This window comes from Leptosomus discolor, chromosome 7, assembly GCF_034619465.1.
Source record: "Leptosomus discolor isolate bLepDis1 chromosome 7, bLepDis1.hap2, whole genome shotgun sequence".
NCBI lineage: Eukaryota > Metazoa > Chordata > Aves > Leptosomiformes > Leptosomidae > Leptosomus > Leptosomus discolor.
This window is the reverse complement of record NC_141397.1, coordinates 32140550-32161373: the sequence shown is the minus strand read 5'-3', so window position 1 is coordinate 32161373 and position 20824 is coordinate 32140550. Positions and strand designations below refer to the sequence as shown.

Genomic DNA, 20824 nt, shown 5'->3' with positions numbered 1-20824 from the left:
GAATCTGGCTTCTCCTTTATCCAATCATGTCCTGCAACTTCATCCAAATAACAACCTCTATAGCTTAGTTTATCAGAAGATACTACGGATGATACTAAAGACCACACTTTGATCTTTGTATTGTCAAGGGCATAGCAGCATTTTGATACAAATGATGTACTCCCACAAACAGAGTTGAGATGAAGGATTTATTTTTTTTTAAGTGTATATTAAGATGATTTGGTGAAAACAGAGAAATTATTGGTCAGTAGCCTCTTGTATCTTGCTTGCCTTTCTGAATTTTAACATTGCTTCTCAGACTTGGCAGGTATCTTGGACATATGTGTTTATGGACTTTTCAGGTGTCTTCTCACTGGTGGTTTGAATATTCTGTCTTTGATAAAACTCCTTTGGATTTTGGGGCAATAACAGATGACTCAAAATTGAGGGCTGACGATGTACAGTAAGAACGTGCATGTGTGGCTCTTGGCAGTGGGATTTTAAATAGCTGTACCTGCATGGAATCGCATCAGCTGAAGCTGAAATTTTTCTGTTGTAATGGTAGGATACTTTGGAAACTTGATGCAACTTACTTGTAGGAGAATTACATTTAACATAGCACTGCTCACTTTATTATGGAGCTCCAGTCAGGTTGGGACATGGACCAAACTACTGTGGACCATGTCACAGGGACGCTAAAGGTCTGTTGGTCACCCACAAGGCACACTTCTGCTATTAAGGCAATTGAGATAAGAAAGTCTAGTTTTGCTTGTTGTTTGATAGCTTAAAGCTTTAGCTGTTTTTAAAACAGTCTATGCAACTAGACAAAAGAGAATAAAAATATTTTAAAATTACAGAACTACTAAAAAGACCAGTTTAATGTTGCCACACAATAGTAGACACACAAAAAAACCTAGGTGGAAGTTTAACATGCTTTAATATTCCAAGCAACAGAAATATTTCTAGTGTACTGAATATATTGAAGATTTTGAGCAGTGATCTTTTAATTGTGCACATTATACTTTCCTTTTTTTCTGACACTGTGATTGCATTTCGCTGCATTACCACAAACTTTAACAAAAGTTAGGCCTTTCAAAAAAGAAGCATTCAGTTTGAAAATTATTTCTGATTTTACTACTAAATATGTTTTCAAAACAGTTTTCCCTGAAACTTGTCTAGCAAAGGGATATTGCAAGCAATATGTTCCTGTTATGTATTCCAAAGCCCATGACTTAAATCCAAGGAAAACTGAATTTTAACAGGCCATGCAATTCTATCATCTTTTTCAAAAAATATGGAGAGAATCAAAACCCAAGTTTTAACTAAAATTTATGCCTGTTTGGACTATAATCACTAATTTGATGCTATGCTTTGTGTGAAGTAAATGCTTGTACAACCTTATTCTTCCCTGATGGTGGTCTGCAGGATTTTCTTTCCTCCTCTTAAACTGCTTCATGGTGCAGGTATATAAGTTGCTGTTGTGTCTTCCCTGGTTTGGGCTGTACTTTCAGAGTTTGGGCTTGACTTCTGCCTCTTAGGATGAATGTAGGAGTGAAGTGTCCCATTCCCCAACCATAAGCATTGTCTGCAGGGCTCCAGCTGTGCCCACTTTGCCTGAGCTCACCCCTGGTGTGGCTGCACACCTTCCTCAGGTCACAGAAAAAAACTACGGCAGGAGTAGACCACCGATCCTGTCACGTCCTGCCTAGCTGATCAGTCACGGTCATGGGAGGCTGGGCCCAGTCCACAGCAAGGTACACAATCTTGGCACCTTTTTTCCTGATCACAGCACTTCACAGCTCAGGATCTTTGCTGAGCTGGTAAACGAGAAGAGGTCTTGCATGCATAGAAGAACAGAAGGAGATGATGAGTTTCTTCCCCAGAGGTTAGATTTTATTAGGTATTGTACAGACATAAGTAAGAGAGAGCTCTGCTGCATTAGAGACTAGCATTAGCAACCTACAGGTTGCTTCTGGTGGGTATTGTGTGTTTTGTAGATATTGCGTTATCCATTTTCTCTCTGCTTTGTCTGTCTTGTTTTTATTACAGTAGTGCCTGGAGAGGGCCTACAATGTGCCAGTCACCTTAAGCACAAAAACTCTTAGGCCTAGTCCTGCTCATATTAAATTTAAAAAAAAAGAGACTGATGAATGACAAGAAGAAAGGATGCGATATGGTACCTTTCTTGCCCGATGCACTTGTTTAACTGCCCTGCTTGTTCAGAAGCTGAATCTGCTGCACCTTCTGGGAAGTCTCTGTGCAAGGCCAAATGGGCTTCTATAAGAGTATTGAGGAGAGCTTGGGGTTTTGAGACTGGAAGAAGAAAGCACATTCCGCTCAGTTAGATGTTTAGAAAATGGGAAAAGGAAGCAGGGAGAACCCAACTGCCCTTAGCTGACAGTTTGCTGTGTGTTACTGTCATTAACTACCACCTTGGTACAGTGGTATCAGCTCTGGTGGCCATGTGAAATAGTAGCTCAATGCCTCACTGGAGGAGGGGTGAGTCTGTGTGTTCGTGTTCCAAGTTCTTATACTTCTCCTCACAGGAAATCTGTGAGTGTGCTTGAGAGAGGCCAGCATAAAATCTTTGCTGTAGAAATGGATGCTGTTGGTTAAAGAAACACTAAACCCCCAAGTATACTCTACCTGCAGCTTTAAGTGGACTCCTTGATGAGAAGCTGTTTTCCCTTGCTCCTTCCAGGCAATGATTGGACACTGTCCAGGAGAAGCCCTCTTTGCTCAGTTTGCTCCACAGTTCTGCTGATCCGCATCTTCTGTCTGCCTGCAGGCAGTGCAGTTACTCAGCACGTTCAGGGTTTGCCCCAGCACCCATTTCAAGTCTCTGCGCAATCTTTTCTTACTGTAATGTAAATCTGCTTTGTAAGTGTTCTTTTTATTTTTTAAACTAAATAAGCACCTCTAGTAGTAAGTTTTGGTAGTGGTGGTAAGAGCATTGACTATTCTAACTCTGGCTTATAGCCATTAGGGCAAGTCGAGACCTTGTAGGATCTGTTCTGAAGCAGGAACAGACCTCTTTTCCATCTGAGTAAATCATGACACTGTTACTCTAGCAGCCTCTGGACTACGAGTTAGCATTTTTCTAGCCTTGCCATTATTTAAACTACTCTCCTTGACTTGTCATCCTTTGTAGTAGAAGACTAGTTCCTAATTTCTCTGGCAGTTTCTTTGTTAAATGGCTCAATGCTGTAGCAGAAAAAGGCTTTCTTGTGTCAGCAGTAACTGAAGGCTAGTATTTAAGATGTGAAAGAGTAGAAAGGAAAGACTCCTTGACAGCAGGCTGAAAACCCTCCTGAAAAAAACATTCTCCTCTCAGGGAGACATGAGCCTCTGCAATTTCCAGTCAGTGTGGAAGGAAACAAGTTGCAGAATCCTGAAGGACCTGAGGCAGGTCAAAAATGGTGCTTCTTAATACTAGCCTCTGGCTGGAATGGCACACAAGTCACAAGCAGAACAAAGAGGCTTTCTGGTCCCTGTTTTGTGCTGGGTGTATGCAATATCCATAACCTGGACTATGTGGCTGGACACTAGAGTGACAGAAGTTTATGTACGACTTTAGCCCTAAAAGGCCCACTGCAAGAACTTAAAGGCACCATTTGGGTAGTTCCCAGCTGTTTTTGGAAGAATCAACAACAAGCTTTGCTCCAGAGGTGCTTAACTAAGTGCTGCATTGAGTTGTTTGCCCTGAATAGCGGTAAACTCTTTAATGTGTGGAAGAGGACTGAACACTTAGTAAGTAAATGGAAAACTACACATAGTGAATGCCGTTATACAAGCTGTTACCTCAATACTAAGAGCATCCGTACCTTTTTTTAAGCAGGTGTATACTAACAATCTGCTGTTTGATCATGTTTGCAACCAAAACACTTAGCACAAAAAGTGTGCATAGCTACCAGCTGTCGAGCTTTTCCATGTTCTTACCACGTACCACACAGTGTCTTTGCCTGTTTCTATTCTTGTCTTGGTCTCAATAATTTACGAATTGCCGTACCTTTGCCTTGCAGCGACACCTGCTGCCACTGGTGCACTTGACAGAAAGCTCAAAGGTAGTTTTCTGCACCCCAGTTGATTACTAGTAGCTTTTCTAGAATATATTCCAGTTCCCTGTCTTCTCCCTGAATCTGATGTTATCACTAAAGACAAAAAAAACCAAAAATGCCTGCAGTTGGAACCCACGTGGTGTAAATGAGCCAGCCCCAAACCTGATACCCACGCTGCTTTTTGCACCACCTGTATGATAATTTAATCTCTTTTTATCAAAGCTCCTTTAACCTGCAGGTGCAGTGTGATGTGTGGCTTCTGGACGCGAAAGTGTATTGGTAAGCTTCAGAACTGATGCAAAATGCACTGTAAATTACGTATCGTTCAGCAATGGTAAATCAGGATGTATGTTTGGAAATGTACACTTTGGTTTGAATTGAAGTAATTATATGGCTAAAATGAGGACTTTGCCAAAGTACCCGTATTTGCTGACCATGGGCTTGATCCATTAGTTGGAGGCTTGATCCATGATTGAGGGGCTTCATTCCAGGCCTGTCTCTGGTAACCTCCCTAATTCATATCTCAAACTGTTTGCAGCTTGTACCAGAGGCAGCTTTTATCAGATAAGGTGACTCCCCTCTCTTCCCCTGTTCCTTTTTTAAATCCCTATAGCTCGTTTCCTCCATGCCCTGACAAGAGATTGATGGGTTAGGGCCGGCTGGAGGAGGCTCAAGGTAACTCACCAGTGTGAAAGGTGAATGGAAACCAGTGATCTCACTGCTTAAACTGGGAACTTAAAGTTAGGATGAGGCCGAGTGCTTTGGAAAATTATGTCAGTAAAGTACAGATGTGTTTGAATATAAACATAACTGTGATTCCCCATTTCTCCTCCTCTCCAAGCTGCTTTGGGGCTCCCTCTCTTAGGGTGCAGGTAGCCAAATGCAAAGACTGGATCAAGAAAGATCCTGGAAGGGGGGCCCTTGAGTTTCATTCAGAAAACTGTAGATCTGTCAGTCGCAATCTTTTGTTCTCTCCTCAGCCAGATTTCCCAATAGTTTAGTCAAGAATTGAGCAAGAGTAATTGGACTGGACATGCTAACTTTAGTATATGGGCTCACAGGTATGCCACAAATCAAATGAGTTTGTGCAAAAAAATTAGCAGAATTGCTGCTGGCTAAGAATTGAAAGTACACCAGAAGAGAAACTTTAGTGATATCCTCTTAGATGAGGGATTTTGTTAGTTTATGGTTCAGTGAAATGTATTTTCCACTGTCAAAACAGATAACTCATTTCAGTAATAGAAAAATAACATTGTTTTTTCCAGCATGAAAGTGATCCCAGCAGGGATACAGATACTGTACAATGCTAATACAATTCTACTTTAATACAAAGTAGAAACTTAATATCATTCCTGAGATGTTACTATTGCATTATCAAAAATGAATTTCAGCAAGAGCAAAATGACTGATGTTCCAAATAATATTACTAAAGTTTGCAGCAGGTCTCTTACAGACTGCAATAATAATTTAAAGGTTAGCTTTAATTATTTGGTTTTTTAATTTTATTTTTAAGTACAGTTACTTTCAATTATCTCCTCTTACACAAGCATTTCTTTCTTGGTATTCTTATTAACACTGATTTGGTGGTTTGTTTTTTTTTCCCAAATGCATATTGCTTCGTTTTATTGTTGAATGGGTGGTGTCATTCCTCTTTAAAAGAGAAGAGACTGAGAATGCCTGGTGAATTAAGCTGTGTCGGAAAATAAATGTTTCTTTAAACACTGCTTGTTGTTTTCATTATATGTGTGGAAATGTGCCACTCATGCCTGGGAAGAAGAGAGATATAATTCAATTTTCTTTCTGTCCCTATCCTTTACTCTCAAAACCAGATGGATGCTTCCTTGGGGGCAGAAGGGTGTCTCTTCCTCCTGCAAAGAGCTTCTCTTTGGTTTGTGGTGGTGGGGTGTGTAGGCTCGGCTGTGACTTCTCACTGTGACCCTTGTCTGCTGCTGGAAGGAGGCAGCATCTGTGCACCAGGCACAATTCCCTGCTCTCTGGTGGCTTGAGAGCCCTTCAGACGGAGAGAGCGATAGCAGTGCTGTCTCTGCAGCTCCCTGGTCACAGACCACCCTCCCCAAGGCCTGTTTGCCCCCATCCTGCGCCTGACCGGTGTGTGATATGCTGTTTGAGGAACTGCTGGCACGGGAGCAGCTTAGCTTGATGGTCTCATCCTTGGTAGAGTGACAGACAGTGCACAAGGTTATTGCATATCGAGAGAAATAGCTTGACTGCTCCCCTTTTATTCTTGCTTATTTTATAAGAACCTATCCTATTCGCTTTGTTTTCTGAATATGTTTTTTAAAAAACCCAGAAAGTCCATGCTTTTCTGGTTACGCTTTCTACTTTACTCTCACAATTGCTAAATTTTAAGTAAAATAATTGTGCAGTTCATAAAGCAGACTCTGAAATAGGAGTCAATGGGGCTGGTGAGCAGTAGTGAGAGAGAACAGAGACAGCAGGTGAAGGAGATGAATTTTTTTTGGTGCATGTGGTAGGAAGAGTGGGGCTGACAGGGGATATTGGTGTCGCCATGAGTTGAGGAGAAGATGTGTGCATCTGGAAGCTGGAATAGATGAAATGGCAAAGAGGGAGATACTGGGGATCAAGACAGACAGTGAAGAGTGAAAGATCAAAGATATATAGCACTGGCACTTGAACTGTTATGGACACCCTGTACACGGACAGAGTGATAAGTACGGGTTTGAATCCTGATACTTGAGGAGGAGTAGAGCTCTGCTCAGAACAGGTGGCTTCGCTGAAATCAGAGGCCTTCTCAGAGGCTGAGGACCAGCCATGTGCAGGAACCTTGCAAAATATGGCTTAAAGCAAATACTGTTTTATGCCACTCCAGATAAGCCTTTTAAAACTGTTGAAGTTAGGAGTGGGGCTGGCTACAGGAAGAATTAATCGCATAAAGGAAAGTTTAACCTGCTTCTGTTGTTCACAGCTATTGATTTTTGGTTTGCTAAAAGAGCAACAACATCAAATGTTTCTGAGATGGGAAAACTAGCTGTTAAATGAAATTTCTGAAACTCTTTTTTCTCCGCTGGGGAACTATTGATAGGTTGAACTGTGACTTGACAATACTCAATTTTACCTGTGCACAAGATAAATGCAAGCACCAGGGTCTCTAGTTCTTTTTTTTAACCTTAGTTTATTTTGTAAAGATAGCAGTTTGGTTATCTTTTTATCTTTCACAGAGAAATCATTGCATCCTTAAGCAAAAAAGCCCTGCAAATTACAAAATCCGTTAGAAGCTCTGGCAACCATTTCCAGCAGCTGGCGAGGCCTTGTGCAGGGTAAGCACAGCAACAGCAGGCCTTTTTCTTCCTTGGCAAAACTATGCTTGTTGCCTTTATGGTACAGATGTACTATGTAGCATCTTGTGAATCAAGGATTCGGGGATATCTTTCTAGGTCTTCATGACAGCGAGTGTCATGTGTGAAATCGGGGCACTGCTATTCCTGTTCCTTGCTAGGGAGAACAGTCTTCCAGTGTTGGGTGTTTCATGCTGCAGAAAGACAGCTATCTCCCTTAGGGCCTGAGTCATGTATTGTCAAATCAAGAGTAAGAGAAATGGTTTCCCTTTCACCAAACCTCTTAAGAGCGAGTATCCTGCTTTAAACACATGTTGCTGAAGTGGACTGGTTGAACTTGACCTCTAGTGTCTTAGCTAATGCATGACAAACACAGACATTTGGAAGTAAACTACTAAAAAATAGTGAGGAAATAAGAATTGTAGGTGTATTGAGGAAAGTCTTTCCTTACACATACTAATATGTGCTTGTTGTGAGGTTTTGTTTGGGTTTTTGTGTTGTTTTTCCTGTTTTGTTTGTTTGTTTTTTACTCTCTCTAATGTTCAACATGTAAGGCTTTGGTCTGGGAATTCCCTTATATAGACCAAGGGGAACTAGCAGAGGATCTGGTCAAGAACAGATAAGCAGAAGGAAAGAGAACTGAGTATCAGGGGAAGACAAGAGTTCTTTTAAAACAGGGAGATAAGAGCCAATTGAAAAGACTGTCTTCTGTGTAATTCTTGTGCTTCAAAGCCAAATAGGTAGTAATACTGTGGGCTCCAAGGGCTTATGAAAGATGAAATCCAGATTAAACACGTAAAAGGGGTTTTTTAACATTTTTACCAGCTCTTCACTAGCAATAATTTAAACCAGGACAAGTGCGGGAACACACTACTTTAAATGAGAATATCGTGCACTAATCTGGAATCTCCAGCACATCTGGTAGATAGGGTATCATGGGACTGATGCAGTGAATCAAATCACATTTGAACATCCTGTCTTCTAATATTTTCTGTCGCTGATAATGAAGTGTTTATTATGGTCAGAGCTTGTAAATTGAATAGAATATTGATATTCTTTTGGCCAATACTTGGCTGATTTAAATAAAGATATATTAGATAGACTTAGGATAATTTTTTCTCCCACCCTCATAAACTGTATTTCTATGGAAATGTTAAAAGGGTGATAATTTCCAATTAAGTAGCAGCATTGAAAGGGAGCACTTGTGATAGTAAGGTTCACAGCTACTGTATAGTTCTTTGTTTTTTTTTCATTGAACCATTTTGAGAACAAAGAGCAAGAGATACAATGTGTAATGTATTACCCTTTGAACAAGAGTATGTCTTGGGGTTTTGCTTGTTTGTTTCACTGGGAATTGTTCTTAAAGCAGACTTTTAGAATAAGATCAGATGTGCTAAATCTAAGGTTGTATTTATTGAATGCACAGGTTTCAACTACAAGGAGAAAATGGCCCCAAAGAAGAGGCTAATATTTTTGTTCAATAAAGATTAAATGGTTTGGCTCGTGATCAAGGGATGGCAAGATGCTTCTGTGTTAGCATTAATTTAAAAGGCGTTATAATACAGTTAGGTAAGAGGTAATTTAAACAAAACAAAGAACTCCTATCCAGTTTCCATGAATTCACTTCTGAACTTCAGACTTTAATATATGCTTAAGTCCAGTCTCTCTTCTTCAAAATGAAAATATGGACTTTTTCATGAGAGGAAAAAGGTCTTTCATTTTGCGGTTTTAGGGTATTTATCCTTGTAACACATTGAGATTTAAGGCCTGAAGCAGTAATTCTGTAGCATTTTGATAAAAACTGTCTGCAACGTACCGATCATTTTTGCGACTGGAAATTAGGTATGAGCAAATCTGCTACTAAAACATAGTTTTTGAATAGTCCAGAACCTTGCAGGTTTCTCAAAAACACTGAGCAGTCCCAAATTTGGGGGCTGAAGTCCCCACTGAGACTCTACTTCTCGGTTCACTTTAAGCCTTTCTCCCTTTAGGAGGCCTTAGGGAACCACCATGATGCTGTTTCAGAGCTAGAGGACAAGAGCTGTTTCTGTTTAATGTGAAGGTCTGTAAATGAAAGGGTTACCTGAGGCTAGCAGGTGAGCGGTATCCTCTCAGTTCCCTTTCCCATCACACTTTCTTGTGGAAGAACATCAAAACTAAGGTTTTAGCACTTCAGCATTTTCCTTGGGAGAGCAAACTGGTGAGAGAGATCTAATCTTTTACTGTTACTACATAGGTTACTAATTGGGTGGTTCTCTAAATAATATCCAAACTTCATATTCCCCAAAACAAACTATTAAATTATGGACTTTTAAAAAAATCTTCTGAAAGGCTGGATTTACCTCCAGTAAATTCATAATTTTACAGTTTCAGTCCTGGGTTTTGCTGCTATCCATTGGGTTTTCATAATTATCTTTATTTCATAATTTATGCAATTATCTTTGCATAAAACTGCCAACTTATATAGCCACTGGGTCCTCATATAGCATGCACACAAACCTTTTGCTTTTGCATCTAGTTTTTGTATTTTAGGGATGACTTAGATATGGATCATCTCAGGACTTTGGTGGACTAATAGCATTATGTTCCTCAGCTGCACTGTTGTCTGGAAAGTGTCATAAGTGCATATCCTCAGGAGAACCAGAATATAAAATTTTCAGTGAAAATTCTCGGCAAAAGGCAGGTGGAGGTGAATTTTTTCTTATCTCAGAGGGAGGAATAAAGGACGCCTTGAACACTGATACAAGCCTGGTGTTTTTCCCATGGGCACGTTGTGGATGGTACATAGGTTGTATATTTTAAGTGCAGCCTCCAATTCTGTTTGTAGCCTTACTATGTGGAGAGCTGTCACACAGGAGTTTATTCCCCTTGAGAACATATGCTCAGTTTTGTTCATTAAACTCTAGATTGCCTCCTACAAATATTTTTACTTGGAAATTTCATCTTAAGGTTCTCTTATAGACTCATTAAAGATAGGTTTTGAAATCAATGCACTTGTTTCTTCATCACTTTTATGAACTGGGAAATTACTGCTATGCCTTCTTCATTCATAACCAGACTGTTTGCATATATATATATATATTTTTTTTTTCCAGGGAGAACAGTATTGGGTTTGCATTTACATTATGTAAGAGAATTCAGATGAGAAATCCCATTTTGCACTCAGAATTGCGATTTCTCGTCTGGCTTGTAGCTGATTCTGCCTGTCTAAATAAGTTTTCTTTGTGTCTTGAGCTGATTTAACATGTAATTTCATCGAGATAACTAAAAACTTTCCAAAAATGGCTGTTGGTGGTGACTATTTCTTTTGAAAATGTTAACTCTTCCTTCTATATTATTTTAAGAATGCAAATATGTTATTTTGTCCTTCCTTTTGGTTTTTCTACTTTTTTGAAATATGAATAACAAAAGAAACATATTTGACAAAATTATAGCATAGATCTGATCTTTTATGTCTGTATGCTAGTTTACACTAGCTGACATTCTTTCTTGACTGTTGGAAAATTTTGCGAAAAGAAAGTGCCTAGCAAGAACATTATTTCAGTTTTGCATTTGTTTTGTGTAGGGAGGTTTGGGGGATCAAGATCAGTTTTGATGCAGGTAGCTAAAGCTCTCCTTCTAAAAGGAGCAATTAAATACATTGTGATATCAAAACTGCATTCAGGTTCGTCCTTGGAACTGTATGTAGGTACCAGTACCAGAGTAATAGTGATGCAAATCCACTGCTTCCATGAAACCGTTCTGATTTAAATCAGTGCAAACGCCAGTGTCTATGTATTTGTAGCTATTCCAAATATGAAAAAAGGCTGGTAAGATCAGGTCTACTTCATAGCTGATTTTATATTTCCAGTTTCTTGAGGAAACTTCCACTGTAGATTACCACTGCCCAAATCGGAGAGTTAAGAGAACGGAAAGGTCGTGGGTGTGAGTCAGATACAAAAGGGTGAAACTGTCGTACCTAAAGTAATGATATTGTCTGCTCCCAATGTTTTAGACAAGTAATTCCAAGATACTGGCTTAATTTCAGTGTTTTAAAGTATTCACTCAAATTGGGCTGGTTTCAGAAGATGCACCCATTTCTCAAATTAAATTGGCTTATGGTGTGTTTAAAGAATGCCCCATAAAATCTTTTTTTTATGTTCACATGGAATACTTCCTTCTTTTTTTTTTGACCATTTCTCCTGATGCTGTTTTTAATAGTTTATTATTATTATTGTTTGCTTGAAAATCTCTTGAATGGTTTATCTGTTAAGAGTAGGGGAAATAAGCTATACGAAAGAGTATGTAGCATGAACATAGGGTAGCTGTATATTATCAAGACATCAGAAAATATAATAAAGAGCAGTTCCACGTGTATTAGAAAATTGTATTTACCATCTTAATTTTTCCTTCTCTGGTTTCTTGTTTGCTCCTCTTTAAGATACTTATTTCCAAACAACTTTTTGACCAAGATCATTCTTTTGAACAGTTTAAATAATTTTTCAAGAAGGTGTCGGTGCAAGTTTGATTGATTCAGAAATTTATGTATTGTAATATTCTAGTTGTCTTCTAACAAAATTGGAGTTTTTGACTTTTATGAATTCTGAAATTTCCTTGACGCACAAAAGTTTTTGGTTTTTTTTTTTAGACTACGATATAAAATGGTTGTGTGGAAATCTATTCTGGGCTGCTAAGGAGCGGTGTGTATTTTAATAGCATGAGAATTAGTGGGTTTTGTGCTATTTCAAATCAGTGTGTGATTAATTTTTTGATGAGTTGCAGGCTACTGCAAATCCAATTTAGGCAAACAAAGTTTGAAATATAAATGTGTTAGCTGAAAATATTTAATCATAGACATGAATATGAACTTATCACGCTCATTGCTTTACACTTGCAGGTTGGCATGAATTATTAATGCATATTGTTTAGTGGAAGTGGTAGAGACAATAGCACAGACTCTGGCTGTAATGACGAACAGAGTCTTGCTGGTGGCCAGTAGCACCAGGAGACTATTTCTCCTTCTTTGCTGTCTTGGCACAGCTAGCCACCCTTTTCTGCATATTGCCTCCCTGCCTGCCCCATGCCCTGCTCACTGTGGGGTAGGGAGCGGCGATTACATGCAGGCTGCTGCTGCTGGCACTGAATCAGCACTGCCAGATGAAAAAAAGAGCTATTTTTCCTCTTTACAGTCTGATCCTTTGTGCAAATGTGTATGTTTTACTGCTAATAAAGGTGATTTATTCTTTTTTGTCACTTTTTTTCCAGGTAGGAATAGAATCATCTTGCTACTAAAGTTTACCTGATAACAATGCTGACTGGCAATTAAAATTGCAAGCAGTTGGGGTATTCCATCATGTTTGTAGCTGTTTATCTTCCTTGTGTCAGAAATCAATGTTGCAGCAATGGAAAATATGAAATGAAGAAATAAAAAGTTGCATTCAAAGCTTGAAGTCAGTGCATGTTACACTGAATTATTAAACAATATAATTTAAAAACTTCAGAAATAAAATTGATGTTGAAGCCCCTCCATTTCACTTGGTGATCAGGTAATGGATGTAGAAAAAAGCTGGCTGCACATTCTTTCAGAAAGCTAGCTTTCACACTCTTACCTTCAATTATATCTTGATGTATGTGTTTGGTTTAGGTATAGGACACCAGGTGTTAGTGAAGTTGTGTTAGTGAGGCACATTTTACTTACGAGGCAATGATAGAAGATGGTATTTGAAAGGCAACCTGATGGGATGTTTTATGAAGGATAGCCAGCACAGTGTCTGTAGGGGTTTGATGTTTGAGTCTCAGCAGATCGTTCATCAGTGATTGGGGTTTACATAGACAACCTTTGGAAGAGAGATTTCGGTTACTGATCGCACATCCTCTGGGGAAGAGCCACAGTCCAGAACAAGCTCCAGGACACTTGCATGTTAGTCAGCAAACCAGGACCCAACCCATCTGGGGGCTGGGGTGTGGCACCGTGGGAAGGGCTAGTTAATCTCCACGAGATTCTGGTGTCAGAGACCAGACATTGATAAGATGTGAATATATGATTGTAGAGAGCTCGGATTCCTTCTCGCTCCGGAAAAGACAGGATTTAAGACACAAGTAGGATCTCCCACTTCTATTTCAGCAGCTTGTTTGATTTGTGAGAATCTTTCTTTTGACAAATTATTCTTTAAAGACATGCAAAACAAATACTTTATCAGGAAAAAAGTCAGGATTGATATTACACACTTTAATGCATTTTCCCCCTTTTTTTTTGGTGTGTGCCCTGTTAAGTGTTTTTGCACTGTTACCTGTGAATAATAGATGTGTGCTCAGGGCAAAAAGAAAAGCTGATTAAATGTTACCTTATTGCTTTAGCTGTCATTTTTCAAACAGAGAGCAAAAATAAGAAGAAAATGAAAAGAATAAACTTCTTCCTGATTCTCCCCCCAGTGGCATCAAGCCATGTAGCCTTGTCATGAAAAGGTCACTTAGATTTTAGTTGAAATGATGGCAGCAAGTACTTTGTTTTATGTTTGGGCTCTTTCCTCCTGGTTTTTGCCATGACACGGCATGGGGCTGCTTCCACTTGTGGAGCCTGTTACAGCAATGGGTGTAAGGCAGCGCGTCCAATACCGGAGCTCCCGGGTTTGACAGAATGGGAGAAGAATGTCAGGAAAGAGAAAAGAAAATTGTATCCTAAGTGAGGGTTGTAGGAATATTAAATCTAACACCTGACAAGAGATTACTCCAAACCCAGCAGCCTTGAATATGAATCATTGTAATGAACTCTGCATGGAAGTGTTTCTGAAGACAGTCCAGAAACTCAGTCTAGTGAAAACACAGTCGCTCTCCTAGCTCTGACACCACATTACTCATACTATATTTACTGATACTCAGGGTTTTTTGCTTGTGGTTGCATTTTTTTGGTACTTAAGGATTTGTTTTAAAAGGGTTGATCTATTCTTTTATTCCCTTTTTTTTTTTTTCCTCAAAAGTGAGCATTAGGATTTAAAATTTTGGGGAACTTTTTTTAAAGTAAGATTTTGTTTTGATGACTGTGTAACTTAGTTTTTGGCTAAAAAAAGGGTTTTGTCCGTGGGAGAAATTGTTTAATTTTCCTTGTGTTTCATTTCTGTGTGAACTCTCTAGAGAGACGTGTTATCTGTGTAGCTCTTGCTCAATATTGAATCAATGCACTCAGAACAGAGTAGTGTTTCCTAATTCATCAGCACATTGGTTCCTTCCTTGTGTTCTTGTATTTAATTGCTTAATGAATCCTGCCTCTGCTGAGCTGAGAGCTCTATGATTTTTAAAGCTATAAGCAGAGTGATTAAAGAAGTGCAGCAGTTTGGTAGGAAACTGTCCTGGTTTCAGCTGGGATAGAGCTAATTTATTTCCTCTTACTAGCTAGAACAGTGATGGTTTTGGATTCAGTATGGGATTTGGTATCAGAAGAATGCTAATAATATACTGATGTTTTTAGTTGTTGCTAGGGAACCAAAGACTTTTCAACTTCCCATGTCTGGCTAGTGTGCAGGTACCCTAGAAGCTGGGAGGGAGCATGGCCAGAGCAATGGACCCAAACTGGCCAATGGAATATTCCGTATCTTACAATGTCATGCTTGGCATATAGATGACGGTTTTCTGGGAAGCTGGGGGCTCCCTCTCTTCTGGGATTGCGGTTTTGGGATTTTCTCCTCCAGGATCACTAGCCAGGAATGGGCTGTGCCTCGGTTGGGGGTTGATGAGCAATTCATTGGCATTACTGGTTTGTATATTCTATTATTAATGTTATTATCATTATTATTTTTATTTTCTTTTATTTCAATTATTAAATTGTTTTTCTCTCAACCTACAGGTCTCCTTACCTTCACCCCTCCAATTCCTCCCTTGTTCCCCAGGCGAGCAACTGGGTGGTGTTTGGCTGCTATCCAGGTTCAAATCACGACAGAAACATGTAATTACCTCACTTGATGTTCAGGAGTTTTTAATCTGAGATACATAATCCAGTCCATATGGAAGCAGGCTGCCAGCTCCAGTGTTGGTGATCCATTTATTAGAGGACTACTGGGCCTCTCTGTTCTTTGTGTGATACAGATGGTGTAGAAGTCAGGTATGAGACATTTGGAGCTGTTGGGCCTTTCTGGGCACACAGATGATTTAAGAATAGCAACTATTGTTTTATTTGCAGCATTTATAAGACTAAAATTTGTTCCTGGGCTGGAGTTATGCATGAAAATTTGCGAATCGCCAATGGCAGAAAAAAAAAGAGCAACAAAAGAGGAATTTGAGTGAAATTTGTAAGAACAGGCTCAATCCTGGAGTGTGATGAGTGCTGCTACAGAAGGCTGACTGCTCTTGCTGCTGCTGTTTACAGCAGCATGAATGTGCAACTATAGCAGCACCATAGAAAGCATCTTTATAACCCTTTAATTTCATTTGGAACCACAGAATAACAGAATATCCTCAGAGCAGGTGCATATTCTTCATTGAGCTTATTTAAAGCCTTATGCACTGCTGCAAATTTAAAATACCAGTGGCAGGAGGTAAGCTTGTTCAGTTTTGGATAAATTAAGGATAGACCTATTTGAAATAGTTAAAAAGCCTCTTAGCAAGACCAGTGTCCAGCTGCAAAGCAAAAAACTATTATGGACTGACAGGTGGTTTGCTAAACAGAGCTGCAGATGACTAGAAGAGAGATGGTACTTGGTATATAGTAGCAGTTGCATACAGGCCTGATAAACCAGGTAGAAACACATGGGTGGGAGGGAATAGTTGGAGATGCAAATAGATCCCCTAGCTAACAATGTGCTGCATTGCAAAGCCATGGACTTGTCAAATACATTTCTGCAGGACAAAGGAGAAAAAGAGAAAGCACATAAATGTGGATTATGCATTTTGTTGCTGGTAACTGGTATTTTTATTAACGCTGAGACAAAAATGTGTTAGCCAAATGTATCAAGCAAACCAAGCAATTCTCTGCATATCTACCATATAATATCACATATATATTACTACTAGTGCTCCAAGTCGTTAATTAAGCAGGGTTCTCTTATGTGTAGATTATGCTGGCAGGTTAATTATGGTTACCAGGTTACTGAATCAATAAATGAATGAGAGAAACAGATTGCATAGCTAGAAGTTGTTGTGTAAAATTAGAAGAGGAATGGAGGGGATATGCTAAGGCAGTTTAAAGGGAGATATCATAAATTTGAATTTAGGCAAAAATATGGATTAATTTTGAGATCTGTTTGTAAAAAAGAAAAAAATATTTAAAATGCTAATTGCAAGGAATAATAGAATAGGAATAATAATAGGAACATTAAAGACATACTTTTCTTCCTCAGGTCTTGGTACTGTATATAAATGTATTCCTTTTTTATGCCCTCATCTTACTCAGTCTGCAAGAGTTGCATCTGTTCTGTAGAGTCTTTTCCCCTGCCTGAATTTGCAGTGCTATTGAAAGTGTGATAAAATACTTGCTTCTGTTCTGCAAAAAGCTTCAGGATTAGTTAGCTCAGAGCCAAGACCTTCCTTTTTGTGTTTGATATGCTGTTCATATCCTGTCTTACAGTGAGAGGAGATGATTTATATTTACCAAAACAGTAAATATAAATATAACAGAAATTGTTTCCAATATTTTTGTTGTGTTAGAATAATTTTTGTAAAAGCGTATTCACTAATACTTAGCCCTAAAGTTGGTCTCTCAACTTTGGTCACCAAAGGGAAGTAGCTGACTTGTTCCTAGCAGAAGACACCATTTAAAATGAAGGACATTAGTCAGAAAGACTTTGGTTTCTTCATTCACATGGCCCATGAGAAACTCTTTCAGAAATATTATGGGCTGATAATATGCTCTTGACCTAACTCTTCCTCAGCATAGGTGAACCCGAAGGGTATTTACTCTTGCCAAAATTTCAAACATTGCTGGACTGAACATACGTTGCTCCAAGTAACTTGGTTAGTAGTTATTGGCAGGTGCATTGAGTTCCCCCTTCTGTAGTCTTTCACTAAGCAGCACAGTGGAACAGTTGATTTTTCAGTTATGTCTCTATTCCCTAGTTCACTGAATGACACTGGAGTTGTATCAGAAGGGAATTGGACAGATAGAAAAGATGGTAATTTGACAGTCAGAGCTGTTTCTGAGGAGTGGAGCTGAACACAGAATATTCAGGTGGGAAAGGCTGTAATTTGTGGTAATGCCAAAGAGTGCAGATTCACACACTGAGCTAGTGCTGCAGCGCGCTTGCGCCCTTCTGCTCTTCGTATCATCTATTCTATTAACAAAAGCAAGAAGCAGTACCGTAGGGCTCTCCAGCTGAGCAGGGTGGCCAAGGGTACAGGTCTCCTCTGCTTCCAGTTGTGGTGGTTGAAACAGCTACTGCTCCCAGTTGCACATCACAGCATCTTCGCTGCAAGTATTGGTCCTCCTGACCCATCAGAGCTCAGTGAGCTACTTGGACAACCATTCTGTAGTCTGGCTCCGATCACAGAGGCAGGATTAGCAAAAAGTCTTTAGATAATATCTTTACTGACTTAGTTCTTTCTGACATACATCAGCTAGAAAGTATTTCCCTGCTCACCACAACTGGCAAATCTGAGGAGCTTCCAATAATGAGATAGTAACCTTTGGGTCAGAAGTGGTGTGTGTGAGACCTTCTCTGTTCTGGATGACCAAGTAAGTTATTCTTCCCTCTAGAAGCCCAGACACACGTTTTGATCGCCCTGGAAGATAACTTGTCTTTGACCCATGTGTGACTGTGAGCACTTCATTCCTCTGTCACTTTTCACCTTCTCTTTTTTTTTTTTTATTCATCTGTTTAAATTGTAAACTTCTTGGAAGAAGGAATCTCTGTTTTCATGATTCCAAAACAAAGCCCTGATCTTGTTCAGGTCCTTCAGTTTCTGCTGAAATAATTAATGAGGTTTTGTGTGAGCTGTTGCAAAGTGCCTAGAGACTGCTAGATTTGCCTACACGGTTGCTGTGCTGCACCTTGACCAAATTGTTGTTTGTAAAGCAATTTTGTCTCTAATATAAAAGGCACTGTATAAAATCAGTTCCCATTATCTTTTCATAGAGAATTTTCCATCTGAATTGTAAACTTAGAATTGCTGACTATCTCCTTAAACACTTCCAGATAATAATGATACATGTTCTTCCAGGTAATATATATCATTACTTTTTATCAAGAAAGGCTTGGTTCATAGCTGTAGAAATAATATGATTTATTGGCCTCCAGCCAATCAGTTAATTACCTGCTAGTTATTTAAAGCACCTGGGGCTTTGGTTCATTCCAATGTAAGTTATTAATTTGCTGGTAAAGGATCAGTACCTCATAAATAGTTTCTCTAAATAACTTTAAAATACTGCCAAAGTTAATTTTTTTTAAAAAAATATCATTTATTCTTATGTATAAGAATAAATATGTGGGGGAGAGCTTTAAATTGTGGTTATATAAGGCAAGTGTTTTGATTTGAGATACCAGATAATAACCCCATATCCATGTGAACTGCATGCAAGTGTCATAGACTTGTTATTTAGGCAGCTTCAGGTCTTTTGAAGTATCTTGGTGGTTTACATGTAACAGACTGATTGAAAACTGATTTGTTCTGTAATACATAGTCAGTTCAGGTTTGGTTTTTTTTTCAGTCCTGTGCTTTTAAAATAATATCACCTGGAGTAGTAGGCCAGGCTTAACTTGTGGTAAGTCCATTGAGATAATTTACAACAGTTAAGGCTCTGGCTGCCTTAAAGTAGTTGAGACAGATAATAGACTCTTTCATCTCTCTTTTTCTGTGTCTCATCTCTTCTCTTTTTTTCCCCTGGAAGTCATAAGCCACTTATTTAAAATGTGGGAGAACGCATGTAGAAATCACTGTTCTCAGAAGGAAAAAGCTGGGACTGTCTTTGGCCTGGGAAGCATCTTTTAGGTGGGTTCTGTACCCAAAGTTAGAAAATAATTTTTCTGCAGCATTCTTACAGTTTTGGTTATAAAGTGTGTCTCAACTGCTGAATTGCTTTAGTAACTCAAGGGGAGAGAAAAGATTCTGTAATTGCTTAGGTCCTAGGCCTTGCTTAGATGCCTTATATCTGCTAAATAAACCGATGGCCCAGATATCTAGTTTAAGGACAGGTATTATATACACACCCTTCTTGCAATGGACCATTACTAAACTCTGTGTGAGCTGAACTCCCTCAGAGAACTTAACAAATATGCCCAGGTGAAAGGAATTACATTAAACATGCTTCAGTTTTAACCTCAAGTGAGAGAAGTTGTTAAAAGCTTCTAGTAGAACAATGGATGAAAAAGGTTGTTCTCCATGTCTTGTGATGTTTACATTCATCGGGATGGGTGAGGAACCTGACAAGAGCCTGAAGCAGTGAATCACCAGTAAATCAGCTGGCCAGCTACCATAATTTAGAAATTATCTCATCTAATAAGATTTGTCAGGATCAAATCTGCTTGACCTTGGCTTGTTAATATGGGTTCAAATGGTGGCTGGAAAGATAAAGTAGACAGAGCAGAGCATGGTCTGTGCTAGAAAGCTGAGAAAGGTAGTGCTTACCATAGCGGGTACTGTAATAAGATGGACAAGAGAGAAGAGGTCACTGGAGCAGGAGCCATGCTAGAAGAGATACTGAGGAGTGCAATGCTAGTTCTCCTGCCCTACACATTCTTGCAGCCTGCGGGAAAAAAGCTGCTGTACCCAAAGCTACTTGTGATGAACTGTTAGCATTTGTGCTGCTCTGCTTTCTTCTTTTTTTCCAAAAAGCCTCAGTCAAGTTCTCATGGTACTGTGTGGTGGATATACCCATACAGAACATTCCCTGTTGGGGGAGTTCACCATCCAAATAACAAAGAATGGCTTAAAGATGAGAACAGATGAAGAGATGAACTTTGTTGTCCCAGTTTGTTTATGCTGGCTAAGCTGATGACTAAGCTAGGAGGAGAGGTGGATTGCCCACCTCATGAGTGCCAAAAGCAAAAATGTAGGTTTGTATCACTGCTGAGAGGTGGTTCTGACTGAGAAATAAACACCAAAGCAAAGAGACTTTAGCTGAAAATTGGGTTCTTGGCAGCAGGAAGTGCCTGATCTGATTTATAGCTTTTCTTTTTTTTTTTTTTTTTTTCCCAAAGTTTGGGCAGGCTATTCCTTTTCTTTCTCTCTCCTCTTTTTCCTTTTCCCCTCCTTCCCCCTGGTCCTCTGATTTTCAGCCCTCTTAGATCTACCAGTTAGTTGGTCTCTGCCCACAGACCTGGAAGGAACGCTGTACTCTAGTGTTAAAGCGACAGCTTCTTTTATCTTGTGTGCTGCAGTTATCTGACTTGTGCATCTCAGAACAAAACTGATAAAGACTGCTCAGACAAGATGGTCATTTTCAGTCTTTAATAGCTTACCGTAATTTAAAAATCTCATGAAAGAACTGTGTGTTAGTTGAATGATGATTAATAGGGATGCTTATGAATAAAATATAACAATTTATGTCTGATTTTGCAATAATAGTGT

At 39.2% G+C, this 20824-nt stretch overlaps 1 protein-coding gene across 1 annotated transcript in view; it reads left to right on the top strand.

Moving 5' to 3' along the window:
• TPK1 (thiamin pyrophosphokinase 1) overlaps positions 1-20824 on the top strand; it is a 246813-nt gene that overhangs the window by 38333 nt on the left and 187656 nt on the right. The gene's annotated exons all lie outside the window — the stretch shown is intronic.